Source organism: Miscanthus floridulus, chromosome 3, assembly GCF_019320115.1.
Source record: "Miscanthus floridulus cultivar M001 chromosome 3, ASM1932011v1, whole genome shotgun sequence".
Classification (NCBI taxonomy): Eukaryota; Viridiplantae; Streptophyta; class Magnoliopsida; order Poales; family Poaceae; genus Miscanthus; species Miscanthus floridulus.
This window is the reverse complement of record NC_089582.1, coordinates 34,998,356-35,010,786: the sequence shown is the minus strand read 5'-3', so window position 1 is coordinate 35,010,786 and position 12,431 is coordinate 34,998,356.

Here is a 12,431-nt window from a genome sequence, read left to right as displayed (position 1 = left end):
TGACGACGAGGCGGATGATGTGGTGGAGGTGCCAGCACCGTCATGAAAGCTGGCAGTGGTTTGGTCAAAGGCTGGGCCCTCCGACAGGCTGGAGGAGGGTGACCTAGAGTGGCCCTGCCCCGAGGACCCATCAAAGGTTCGGTTCGTCCTTCGAGATTCCTAGGAGTGTTAGCTCTGGGACATCCTTGGGGGAGAGGACTCACCATGGAGTCCGATCTCGCCAAGCTATCGATGAAGCTTGAGGATGCCAGGAGCGGGTTAAGTCTATCCAGCAGTTGGTCAAGGTCGACCTATAGCTCACCGTGAAAGGTGAGTTTCTCGTGCTTGTCCTTGACCTCTTAGTCTCTTGTTGGTTGCCTCAGCATGCTTTCTTCTTGTTTTCGTAGGGTATGTAGGAGATGTCATCTCGCAAGTCCCGTTTCCTCTAGATGGAGCATGCCCAGATGCTCGAGCTTGAGCATCAGCTGGAGTCCGCCCGCCGTGAGTCCTAGGACCGGGTGGCCGAGGTGACCGTGGTGCGGGCGGAGGAGGAGCGCGTGGCGGAGCGGGCGACTGCCGCCGAGCGAGGGCTTGAGGCGGCAAAGGCCCGCCAGGCGAAGACTGAGGCAGAGCTATTGAAATCCCTGGCAGACACTGAGGCGGTGCTCCAAAAATCCCTGGAGACCCTTGAGTCAGAGCGGAATGCCCTGGAGTCGGCGTGAAAGGCCCTGGAGTCGGAGCGAAAGGCCCGGTCGGAGGTAGACCAGGAAGTGCTCACGCTTCGGGGCTGGGTGATAGGGACGGAGGAGGCGAACACCCGGCTGCGCGAGCAGGTGGCCTGGCAGGCAAAGGGACTCTCCGCCCTCGAGAACTTCTGCCTTGGTACGTACCTTTGCTATTTTTCATCATGTTGGTTTCTTCCTTTAGCTTGTTTTTGAGCTTGTCGCCCTTCTTCTAGAGCTAGGCGGAAAGGTGGAGTCATTGGAGCGGGACCTAGAGATGGCCAGGCGACGTTTGGCCAGAATGCGGAGGCATTGGCTAAGTCCCTTGAGGAGCAACATGCTCTCAAGGGGGAACTTGACCAGATCCGCAATGTTGCCCAGCTCGTCATCTTGGAGGTCTTCGGGTCGGCATCAAGTACCAGCGCGCCCGCCATCTAGCTAGAGGAGGTTCCGGATGAGGTCTGGGCCCTCATCACACACGAGTTGTTCTATGGAGTGTCGGGGGTGTTGACTTCACTGGTGACATACCACCCAAACCTAGACTTTGCCACTATCTGTTGTGGGTATGCCAACGGCTTGAGCACGGAGGACATCCAATCGCTCGGGGAGAGCTTGCTGCCGCACGCAAGGTTGGTGGCGGATCAAGTTTCTGCGCAGTGGGTGATGGATGCCCGCCATGAGGACATGGCCGGAAGCATGCGTTAGGGGGACGTCGCCTAGCCTACAGATGGTGTGGAGCCTAGGTTAGAAGTGGATATCGCCCCACCTTCAACCGAGCCGAATATCATCCAGCCGGGGAGTGAGCAGCCCATGCTTTCGTCGGTCGCACCGACAGTAGATGTCACCGGACAGCCCTAATAGCTTGTAAAGTATAAGTAGTTTAGCAGATGTAAAAAGTTTAAGTTCGTGGGGGAGCCCCCGTGTAAACGTTCTTGTGTACTCAATGACTACAACCGGTTTCGTTTTTTGTGATGGAATGACTCCATTCGGGGAAGCTTGTCCCTTTCATTCCTTAGTTTTACCTTAGCATAATTTTGTTTTTTTATTCTTTCTTTTTTGTACTTGCCCGTCCGTCCCGTAGGCTACAACCTTAGGAGCATGGGCATGGCCCACGAGGCTCAGCTGCTCATAACCGTAGGTAGAGGCGGGGTGCGATCGGTCGGAATATTTTAAAGCAAAGCTACGAAAAGGCAATTTAAAGGAATGAACTACCCTTTTGTTCGGGTAGGAAGGAGTTTTACCATATGTCAATAAATGAAAAGAGAGGTAGTAGTGCGCCCTCGTGGAGCCCCCAAGTGACCCGGGCCAAAAGTGTTCGGGTCGAGGCTCTTTTATAGGAGCAAACGTTAAGTAAACAATGGTAAGACTGAATTTTAGTGGAAGAAACGACATAGCTGTTCCAAGCGCTGGTGAGAATGTTGTCGTTGTTGTCCTTTAGTCGGTAGGCATCCAGTCGGATCACCTCGGCCTTCTGTCATCTGGATCCTTGCCCACTATGCCCCCTTTCTTGGCTGCTGCTTCTTCGCCTTTTTCTTCCTTTGGCCCGCTGGCCTGTCGCAGAAGGCGCTTGAGGAGCTCACAGTCCTTGTAGAGGTGTTTGATAGGGTAGGCATGGTTAGTGTATGGGGTCTCCATGAGCTCGTTGAAGTGGCCCAAAAGGTCCTGCTGGGGCTGCTTGCCCGTGTGATCAGCCGTGGCGACCAATGCGGAGTTGGTCGATTGGCGGTGATCTTTTCTATTCTTTTTCCCCTTTGCATGGAGGTGCCCTCGTCCTGATCCTAGCGCTTGGCCTTGCCTTTGCCTTGGCCTCCGTTGGAGCGCTGTGGGAGCATCGGACAAAGGCCCATGGTCCCGGGCCATCCGGGCTAGGACTCCGGTTGCTGCTGCGAGCGTCTCGGTTCAGCCCGAGCCGCTTGTGTACAGACGGTCTGTGCAGAGCGGTTGCTAAGTCAAGATGAGGCGCAGATACAGCCTCCTGTGTTGTGCTCGGTGGCTATAGCGGTGAGCGGGTGGAGCGATTCATCTGGTGCGTCCCCACTCCCCTAGTGGGGAGAGAGGCCACGAGTCGGTGTCGCAATACGGAGCTCTTTGCCTGTTGAACGGCGGTGGTCTCCACTAGTGCCCGGAGGTTCCAGTGGATCGCCTGTTCCTGGGCATCGTTCGGCTCAGGATGACCACGCAGAAGCATTGCCACAACGACGATGTTCTAATTGGCCTGAGCGAACTATGGGGGATCGTTCCCCTGTCCATGGTGTTGTGCTAGACCCGACGGGTACGACCCCAGGTGTCGCTCACCGGTTTATGCGCACGGGGAGCAGTGTGGTGCACTGAGCGCGCTAGCGCAGTCGGCGGCTGGTTCAGCCGCTGTTGTCGTAGCTCCTTGCCATGCTCCCATGTGAGTGCGGGGGTCTCCGCACGAGGGTCCGGAGGGGTGTGAGTCTGCAAGGACTCCGTTACCACCGGTGGCTATCCCGGAGCGTCTGCCATAGTGCACTCCTGGGACGGACGGTGGCTAGGCGCCACATCACTGATGCTGGAGCCGTCACTCTCAACATCATCATCCATGAGGTCGAGGAAATAGGTGGGAGCATAGCTTGCCATCCCCATGAATTCGGACATGAGAGGTGGCGGTGCTAGCATCCTTCGGAGCCCCCGGGCGTACGCATCCACAGGGGATGCGAGGCCATAGGGAAACCAATCGCATGGCGGTCGCGGCGGGGACAACGGGGTCCCTCCGCATAATCGGCAGAAGATAGAGAATAACAAGTAAATAACAACATGTATGTTACTCACAGCAGGGTATGAGCAGAGAGTTTGCTTGGAATGAAGCGTAGATGCCTCGTCATTGAAGTCATCGTGCGTCCTGGAGCCGATGGAGGGTGCCCTCCGACGGGCACCGGAACAAGTGCCTCCTCACAGAGGTGTAGTACGCCGAGCCGGTTGGCGATGAAGTCTAGGCTTCCAGAGAGGAAGGCCTAGGACGGCTCAGAGATGGGTGGAACCCACATCCCGACAGGTGGGAGTGCGAGAAACTCCAGTGAGCCAAAGCGAGTCGTATCGCTTGAGCCCTCCATGGCAAAGGTGGTGGAAAAGTGGGCCATCCGATGACCAAAAAGTGTTGAACATACAACGTCTTCCCCACGGATGGCGCCAACTGTCGGCGCAGAAAGTGACCAACATGTAAATATTTGTAGTTTTGCCATACGTTGTGATCGGAGGTGGCCAAGCACTCAATGACACAGGGTTTATACTGGTTCAGGCAATGTGCCCTATGTCCAGTCTGAGTCGGTCAGTGACTTTATTCCTGAGCGTAGGTGCTCGAGGTTTGCAGTAGGGTTACAAACGAGGAGGAGAAAGATGGGGTGTACAAGAGGTCCGGTCAGAGGGGCCAAGAGTGACGGGAGCTCCGCTATGTGCTATGTGAACTTGATCAATCTGAATGAATCTGAATGAACTTATCCTTGTTGGAGAGAGTGCATCCCCTTTTATAGATGAATGGGATGGCCTTACAAGTGAGAGGGAGAGAGTGCGTGTGCTACTAAGCTTTGTTGCCCACGCCGGCGGGTACAGGATGATGGTAGGTGCCCACAATACTATTGAATGTCAGATGCACGTGAGAGGTTTGTGTTGTTTTCTTCGGTATGGCAGACGTTGGCGCCTACCACACTGTTGATACCTGGAGGCATGCAAGGGGTTTTACCATGTTCGCCTATTACGGTAAATGCCGGCACCCACAACACTGTATTGCCTAGAGGCATGCGGGGGGAGCCTTACCTTATTTGTCTAGTATGGGAGTTGATGGCGCCCACAACACTATAGGGGAAAATATCGGCGCCTACAACACTGCTTCGGTTCTGCCATGCCAGGTAGGTCGTAGGGTACTGTCTGACAGATGCACAGGGTATGGTCCCTGGTATTGCGGTTTGACTTGTGTACCCTGCCTTACTTTCTTCATCCGTTTCCTGGTCCTTACCGACCGGGCATCCCCAGTCGGTCGGTCCCAGTCGGCTCTGGTTGCGCCAGTCAGAGAGGAGCTGTAAGCAGGGGTTCGGCACATTCTCGGTCGGAGAAGCGGATCGGAGTCGGAAGCGGCGTTCTAGCCAGGCCTTCCGGACGGAGAGGCCGTCCGGAGGTGGGCTGGAGACCGAAGCGAGTGCTCCGGTCGGAGAGGCGGACCGGAGTCGGAAGCGGGCGCTGTTCCTCCTCGGCCAGGCCTTCTAGTCGGTGATTGGATCGCCCTTCTGGCCTATTGTTTAGGTTTTTGGGCCAGCCCATGAGTTGCGCGTTTGCTCGCAACATTGTCTGCTGGGCCAAGCCTTTGTTGGGAAGTCGGTCCATGAGGGACCCCGGGTTTATGAACTCGACACCCCTAAGTAGGAACGTAGTCATATTTTTCATGCAAATCATTAATGCACATGGTTTACATGCAAGTCATTAATGCATATGGGGTTCCCTTCGATGGCTTGAAATATGGGCTAGGCCCGCTGGGCTAGCACGGGCACGACACTAAAAAGCATGGCCCGACCTGACTCTCATCGTCCCGTGCCTGGCACGATCCGGTGGTAGTGTTGTGCCTAGGCCGCAACTTCAGCCTGCAGTGCCGGCCTAGGGGCATGGCACGATTTGTGTTAGCACGATGCGGCCCGATAGATTTCAGCCGTTGGATGGCCTTAGGATAGATTTCAGCCATTGGATTCAGTATTTAAGCTCATCCCTCACAAAAGCCATAGCTTCAGCTCTGTCTCCTCTCACCCTACTGCTTCCCTCACGCACAGCCGCGTAGGGCATGGTAGTGGCAGCCCCATTCCAGCGTGTGTTGGAGGCGGTGGCGCAGCGTGGCTCACGCAACGGAGGCGGCACATCCTTGCATGGGCGCGCGCACGATGGGGGTGTCCCAGCGGTGGTGGCGCTCGGCAGGGAGCGTCCCCGCGGCGGCGACAAAGGCGGCGGGGAGCATCCCAGCCGCAGCAGACACCTCCGGGGCGCCAGCGGTGCCAGCGACTCAAGGCACGGACTGCAGTAACGACAACGGCGCGGATGCGAGGCGACGAAGATGCCCGGGCTGGCATGGGCACGCTGGGCCGCCGTGCTCATAGTACCGGCAACGCCACAGATGCGAGGCCATAGTGCCGGTACGGCGGCACTACGCGGCACAGCACTGCAGCGCCACCGTGCCAGTGCCGTGCCATGCCTGGGCGGCCGGTTCGGCCATGTATACTTGAAATTATGAAGGTGCATGGGTTGTCGGTGGGTCCCAGGAAGGGATAGCCAATTAATTAAAGGAAGACTTTAGTGCTTGACCTAGTACATGATAGCCGAAAGGTATTATGACTTGATTAGTAGTTGGCAGGTGCATATCAAAGGAGGTAAAGAGCTGCAAGAGGCCATAGAAGTCAAGGTTCTCTGTGTATGATAGAAGTGTTTGTCCTAGCTGGTGTACAGAGTGGACAAGGCATGGAAACCAAGGCGCACCTCGTGAGAAGGCAAGCAGCATACTGTGAAATAAATCCCCGAGTAGAGGGGCTAGTTCAGTGCATCGCAAGGAGAGCAAAACCATGAAGCCATACTAGCCAAGAAAATTTGGTAGCGAGAGCTAGGTGGTTTGGCTCAGGTGGTGGTGGAAGTGAGAGCTAGCAATCTTAGCTCAATGGTGATGAGGCATGCTCGAGGTAATCATGGACAAGTAGTTTGGCAACCAGCGAGGACGAGCCGGTTGGAGTAGACGCTGGGAAGGAGGTCCTGGGGAAGGTCGATCTGTCTGAACTGGTTGACAAGAAAGGTGGATCGGGTGGTGAGATCGTGAAAAGCTTGATCAAACTGCGGGTAGGCAGGATGGCGCCAACAGGCGCCAGACTTGAGGTGGTTAAGTTTGTTGGCAAAGACAACTTTGGTTTATGGCAAACAAGTAGCAAGGGATTCTCAAGGGTTTGCAGGAGAAGAACAAGATGGATGATGAAGACTAGAAGGAGATGTGGTTGCAAGTAGCAACAACCATACGGCTAAGTCATGTTCCATGGACTTAACCTCACCAAAAGAAATCTAGGATAAGCTAGCAGCTCAGTACATGTCCAGGACACTAACCACCAAGTTGTATTTATAGCAGTATACGAGCTGATGATGCAAGAGGGCCGGGTAAGATCTCATGAAGCACTTGAACATCTTCAACCAGGTAGTTATTGATCTAGCACGTAGAGAGGTAAAAAACGACACTAACATATGACAAAGAAACAATCAAGAAAGGGTATTACTGTAGAGTTTCTAGCTCGAGAATAGAGGAGGAAGAACGATGCAATGGAAGCACCTCAAGCTCAAGGTTTGTTGGTCAGTGGTAATCCTAGCAGGGAGAAGGTGGAGACCAAGAGCAGGAGGAATAAGAAGGCCGATTTTTTTTTATTTCTTAGCCCTTTTTTAAAAAAAATTCATAAATATGCCCCTGAAGGTATGATTTCAAAATCTAGACCCTTAGCTCGGCGCCATCATTGGTGGCGCCGAGATTACACGTCTCGGCACCATAGATTCTGGAGCCTAGGTCGGGGCCACGTTGGCGGCGTGGACGCTGACATGGCAGCCAGCTCGGCGCCGTGGATCTTGGTGCCAAGCTTGGCGCTGTGGATCTTGGCGCCGTGGTTATTGGCGCCAAGCCCTGTCTTACGTATGGGCCCTCCCTTCCTTTCTCTCTTCCTCTCTCTCTCTACCGCTCCCGAGCCGGCGCCGCCACCGCTGCCGCACCGCCGCGCCCGCTCGCGCCGCCCCTCCCGGCCCGCGCCGCCTCGTCCGTCCCTGCTCGCCGCGTCCGCCGCGCATAGGCGCTCCCTCCGGCGACCCCGGCCACGACACGGCCCCTGCTCCCAGCGCGCATTGACTTAGACAGGTAAAATTTTTGAATATGCAATGTAGGTACTTAGTTAGCTTGAATTGTAGTGCTACTTTGATTATTTGGTAGTTTCTAGTAAATTTGATGATGTAGGTAGTTGATTTAGTTAGTGAGATAGATATAGTTAGATAGCTAGTGACATAGGTACATAGATATAGTTATTAGATAGCTAGTTGATTTAGTTAGTGAGATAAATATAGTTAGATAAATATAATTAGATAGCTAGTGACATAGTTATTTAGGGTGTAGTTGGTTAGTTTCTATTAGAGAGGTACTATATAGCAGCTACTTTGGAATAAACGAACTGTATTTCAATTTTTGTTTGAACTAGTAGATGGACAACCTAGTGAGCATATATCATGGAGGCACCGTGGAAAGAGATCACTATGGATATATTGAGTTTGTTGAGATGCAAAGTGTGCCTGTGTTATTCAATGAGAAGCCTTCATTTAGTGAGTTGGTTGCAAGGGCTCGGGAGGAGCTACATTGCCATGGAGCTGATGATGATGATGGCATTGCAGTGGAGGGTGTACTTCACCTAGGTTCCCCTCCCAACATCCTAAGGAAGATGATCCCAATTGGGTGTGTAGACCAGTGAGAGAACTATGTGAAATCGGCTATGAAGTGCCAGTTCCAAAGTTTGGACGTGGTTGTGCGTCGGGTGTTAGTTGATCCCATCCCTCATGGGTTTTGCCCACCAATGGGTCAGCAGGCACACTTCGATCCTCCCGTCCTGGAACCTAATATGGATGTGGAGGTTGCACCTACGGTTCCCGATGCTCAATCTGCCCCCAATGAGCTAGTTGGAGATGCTTGTCAGACTCATGATGTTGTGGCAGATCCTCCTCATGAGACCCCTTAGACACAGAATCATTCGAGTAAGTGTCTTATCCGCATGGTTATTGGGAGCTTACCCCCTTCCTTACATCCATTTTTTCCATTCTTTCCTCATTTTTCTACTTATGTTGCAGGAGACATTCCTGACAATGTGGATGTGTCCACTGTTGCTGCGCAAGTGCACTGTGGAGATGGATTCCATGGCTACAATAGTGTTGAAATTATGAATGAATCGGAGCCATATGAGATGGCAAGGGCTCTTGATTCTAATGATGATCGCCCTATTGGAGAGCAGACAGAGAGTGATGTTGAGATGTTGAGGCGTATCTTTCCCAGCCGCCATGATCCAAGAGTTCATGAGTTCAGCGATCTTGCTCATTCCGATCAGGCGTGTGCAGAAGGACGTGATGATGAGCTCCTAGAAGCTCCTGAGGCCGGCCCTAACATGGTAATTGAGAAGGGTGGGGTATTCAAGGACCTCCCTGCATTGAAGAGGTGGTTGCAGGCGTTTGTCGTGATACGAAAGAGACCTTACAAGGTCTTGCATTCATATGTGTAGCGACGTTACACAGTTGTGTGTGACAAGGAACGCTGCCCATGGAGGGTTTGTGCAAGGAAGCAAAAGGTCACCAAAAAGTAGAAGATCACAAAAGTTATCGGGCCACACAATTGTGCTGACCATGAAGCATCGGCAGTTGACATCTACCCTCATTGATAAGCGGTTGATGGGAATATTGCAGGGAGAACCCAACATGAAGGTTAGGATAATTATTAGGACTGTTGAGGCGTTGTATGGAGGTTATGTGATGCCTTATGGTAAAGCTTGGAGGGCTAAGCAGCGAGCGTGGAAGATGATATATGGGGACTAGGAGGATGGGTATGAGAAGCTGCCAGTACTTTTCAATGCAATCAAAGCGGTGAATCTAGGCATGCATTATGAGTACATCCAAAAACCAAATGCATGGAAGGATGGGAGGCAGATATTCTTCCATGCTTTCTGGTGCTTCCCTCAGTGTGTCGAGGCCTTTAGGCACTGTCGTCCCGTATTCTCCATTGATGGTACGTTCTTGATTGGCAAATACTAGGGCACACTTCTTATAGCCATATCCTGTGACGCAAACAACAAGTTGGTTCCTTTGGCATTTGCTTTGGTTGAGAAGAAGAACAATGACAGTTGGGGATGGTTCTTGAGGCTAGTCCGGATACATGTGGTTGGGTCTGGCATGGAGGTTGGCGTCATATCTGATAGGCACCAAGGCATACTTAATGCCGTGCGAGAGCAGATAGAGGGGTATGCACCTTTGCACTATCGTTGGTGTACTCAGCACCTTGCCGAGAATGTACTCCGGAAGGATGGTGTGAAGGATAACTTTGATCTATTCCAGGAGGCTGTTCGACAGCTTGAGGACAAGTACTTTCAAAAAAAGTTGGAGCAGGTCAGAACCGCATCAAATGCAGAAGGTAGACAATGGCTCACATGTTTGATGAGGGTTTTGGAGAAATAGACAAGAGCTCACGACACCGGTGGATGTAGGTACGAGTTTCAGTGCAGCAACATGGCAGAGTCATTCAATAAGTTGCTATTGGGGATACGTGGTATGCCCGTGAATGCAATCGTTCAATTCACCTTCTACAAGCTTGTTGCCTGGTTCAACGATAGACACGGCCATGCATTGAAGTTGCGGAGTGATAGAGAGATATGGGCTCCGAAACCAAAGGCACACCTAGAGAAGGCAAATGAAAGGGCTGGCACACATGAGGTTACATGTTTTGACCACACCACAGGGACTTATCAGGTTGAGCATAGGGGTGGTACAACGTCCGACGGTGAGGTCCGAGAGTCGAGAATGCATGTGGTAATCCTCCAAGATTTCACATGCACTTATGGTAAACCAAGGCAGTACCACTTTCTATGTTCTCATTTGATGGCAGCAGCTAGGCATCGCAACTTTAATATCGAGAGCAGGATACCTCATGAGTTCAGTGTTGACACGCTTGTGCACACATGGAGCCCCCGCTTCGTGCCTTTCCAAGACCCTAGAGAGTGGCCTCCATATGATGGGCCAAAGTACATTGCAGATCCAGCTTACCATTGGAACAAGCGTGGATCAAGGAAGAGGACGAGGCACAGGATGGTTATGGATCAGATACCCGGAAGAACGAGGCGTGGGAGAGGAACCCCATTTCTTACTGACCCCGAGCAATACAAGTGCGACAAGTGCGGTAGACTAGGCCACAATTCACGCACTTGCCATTGGCAGATTAGTGAGGTGCGACTATTGGTTGTTTTCATTATTTTATATTTGTCGTATTCATTCAATTAATTATGCATGTCTCAATTTATGTTTGTAATTGTGTCAATTACTTGTACATTTCTAAGTTTATGTTTCATTGTATATTGAATTTCTATTTCATTGACTTTTTTTGTAGGATGGCGCAATTCCACCTGCTCGACCCGGTGTACGAGGAGACCCACCGAGGACGTCTCATAGTGGAGGGGCAGGTAATAATCTATACATATTGTTCAAATTTTTGTGAGCGTACATGTGTTCATGAAGTAACAGGAGACTATGTTTTATTCCATGCAGGACCTTCCGCTCCTTCATCCTAGAACCCACAATGGGTTCTTGAACATGCAGTACGACAATAGGTACACTCCTTTCCTGCAACAGGATGGTTATGGATCAGACTTTGTGGACTTTCATTATGAACTATTGTGGACTGTATGGACTATTATTATCGAATATGAACTACTATGGACTATAATTATGGATTGTGTTGACTATTAATATGCTCATGTATATGGTTTCAGATTAATGTGGCATATATTTGTATGTTTGAACATGTTGTATTGAGGTTAAATATTCATCTCATATTTGTGTGTGGATTGCATAAAAAATAGGGGAAATTATGCCAAAATTTTCTGCCTAAAGTACGTATTAATCAGCGGCATCAGTTTTACCGGTTCAAAATAGTGATTGAAGTCTGAAATCGAATAGGCTTTTCAGTCATGGAATTTAGGGGAAATAGCCTTTACAGTGATTTGTCATGTCACCGTCGAATAGACTTTTCAGTGTCCTTCAAAATAGTGATTTAAGTCTGAAATCGAATAGGCTTTTCAGTCATGCAATCTAGGCTCTCCAGTGTCCTACGATGTAGTCTTTTCAGTGATTCTGAGTAGACTTTCTAGGAGCATTTATAGCACAATACAACGGCTAGCAAACCTGCCTCCGCCTATATATATGCGTTCTAGGATGCATTGCTAACCAAAAGGAAAATCAAACTAATATTCAGTTTTATTGGAGTAGGAATGTCTGGAGAGTCATCTAGAGGAAAGGGTTTTGGGAGTGGGAGAGGAAAGGGGGGGGGACGAAGGGAACTCACATTGTGTGGGAGGGGTCTCTTGGGCCTGATTTCTTTGAGGAACCAGTGTATCAGTTTCCCCCCAAGAACAAGAGTGATTTCATTAAAGAGTGCCCTCTCAGAGGATAGGATAACAGGAAGAAAGATTGGCCAAAATCCATGTATGGTGAGGACTACTTAGTGCAGATGTTCACCGAGGGGATCGACGGAGGTCGTCGCTTCTTCAAATGCCTGCGAGCATGGGTAATTGCTATTACATTTTGTTTGTTAAATATGTTTCTCGAATACCCTTACAACTCAGAGGACATACTTATTGTAGTCTTCTGAGTCCGAAGAAAACTATGGGTTCACTAGGTGGGTTGATCCTCGATCAATTTATCTGCATCAGCAGTACATCTACTACCTGCAGGACCAAATCTTCGATCTACAAAGGAAAGTTAGCAGCGGGTACAAGAAAGACAAAGACGACGACAACAACAATGGTGCAAGTTCATAGGAGGCACTCTGCAATGATCTATATTGCACCTGCCCTAATCACAGGAACAAGGGGCCTCCGCCGTCACCCCCGCCACTACCACCACCAACAATGGGAGGCTACTGTGGAGAAGGTGCAACACAATTTGCTATGTGCCCACACTACTAGGATGACCCTATCT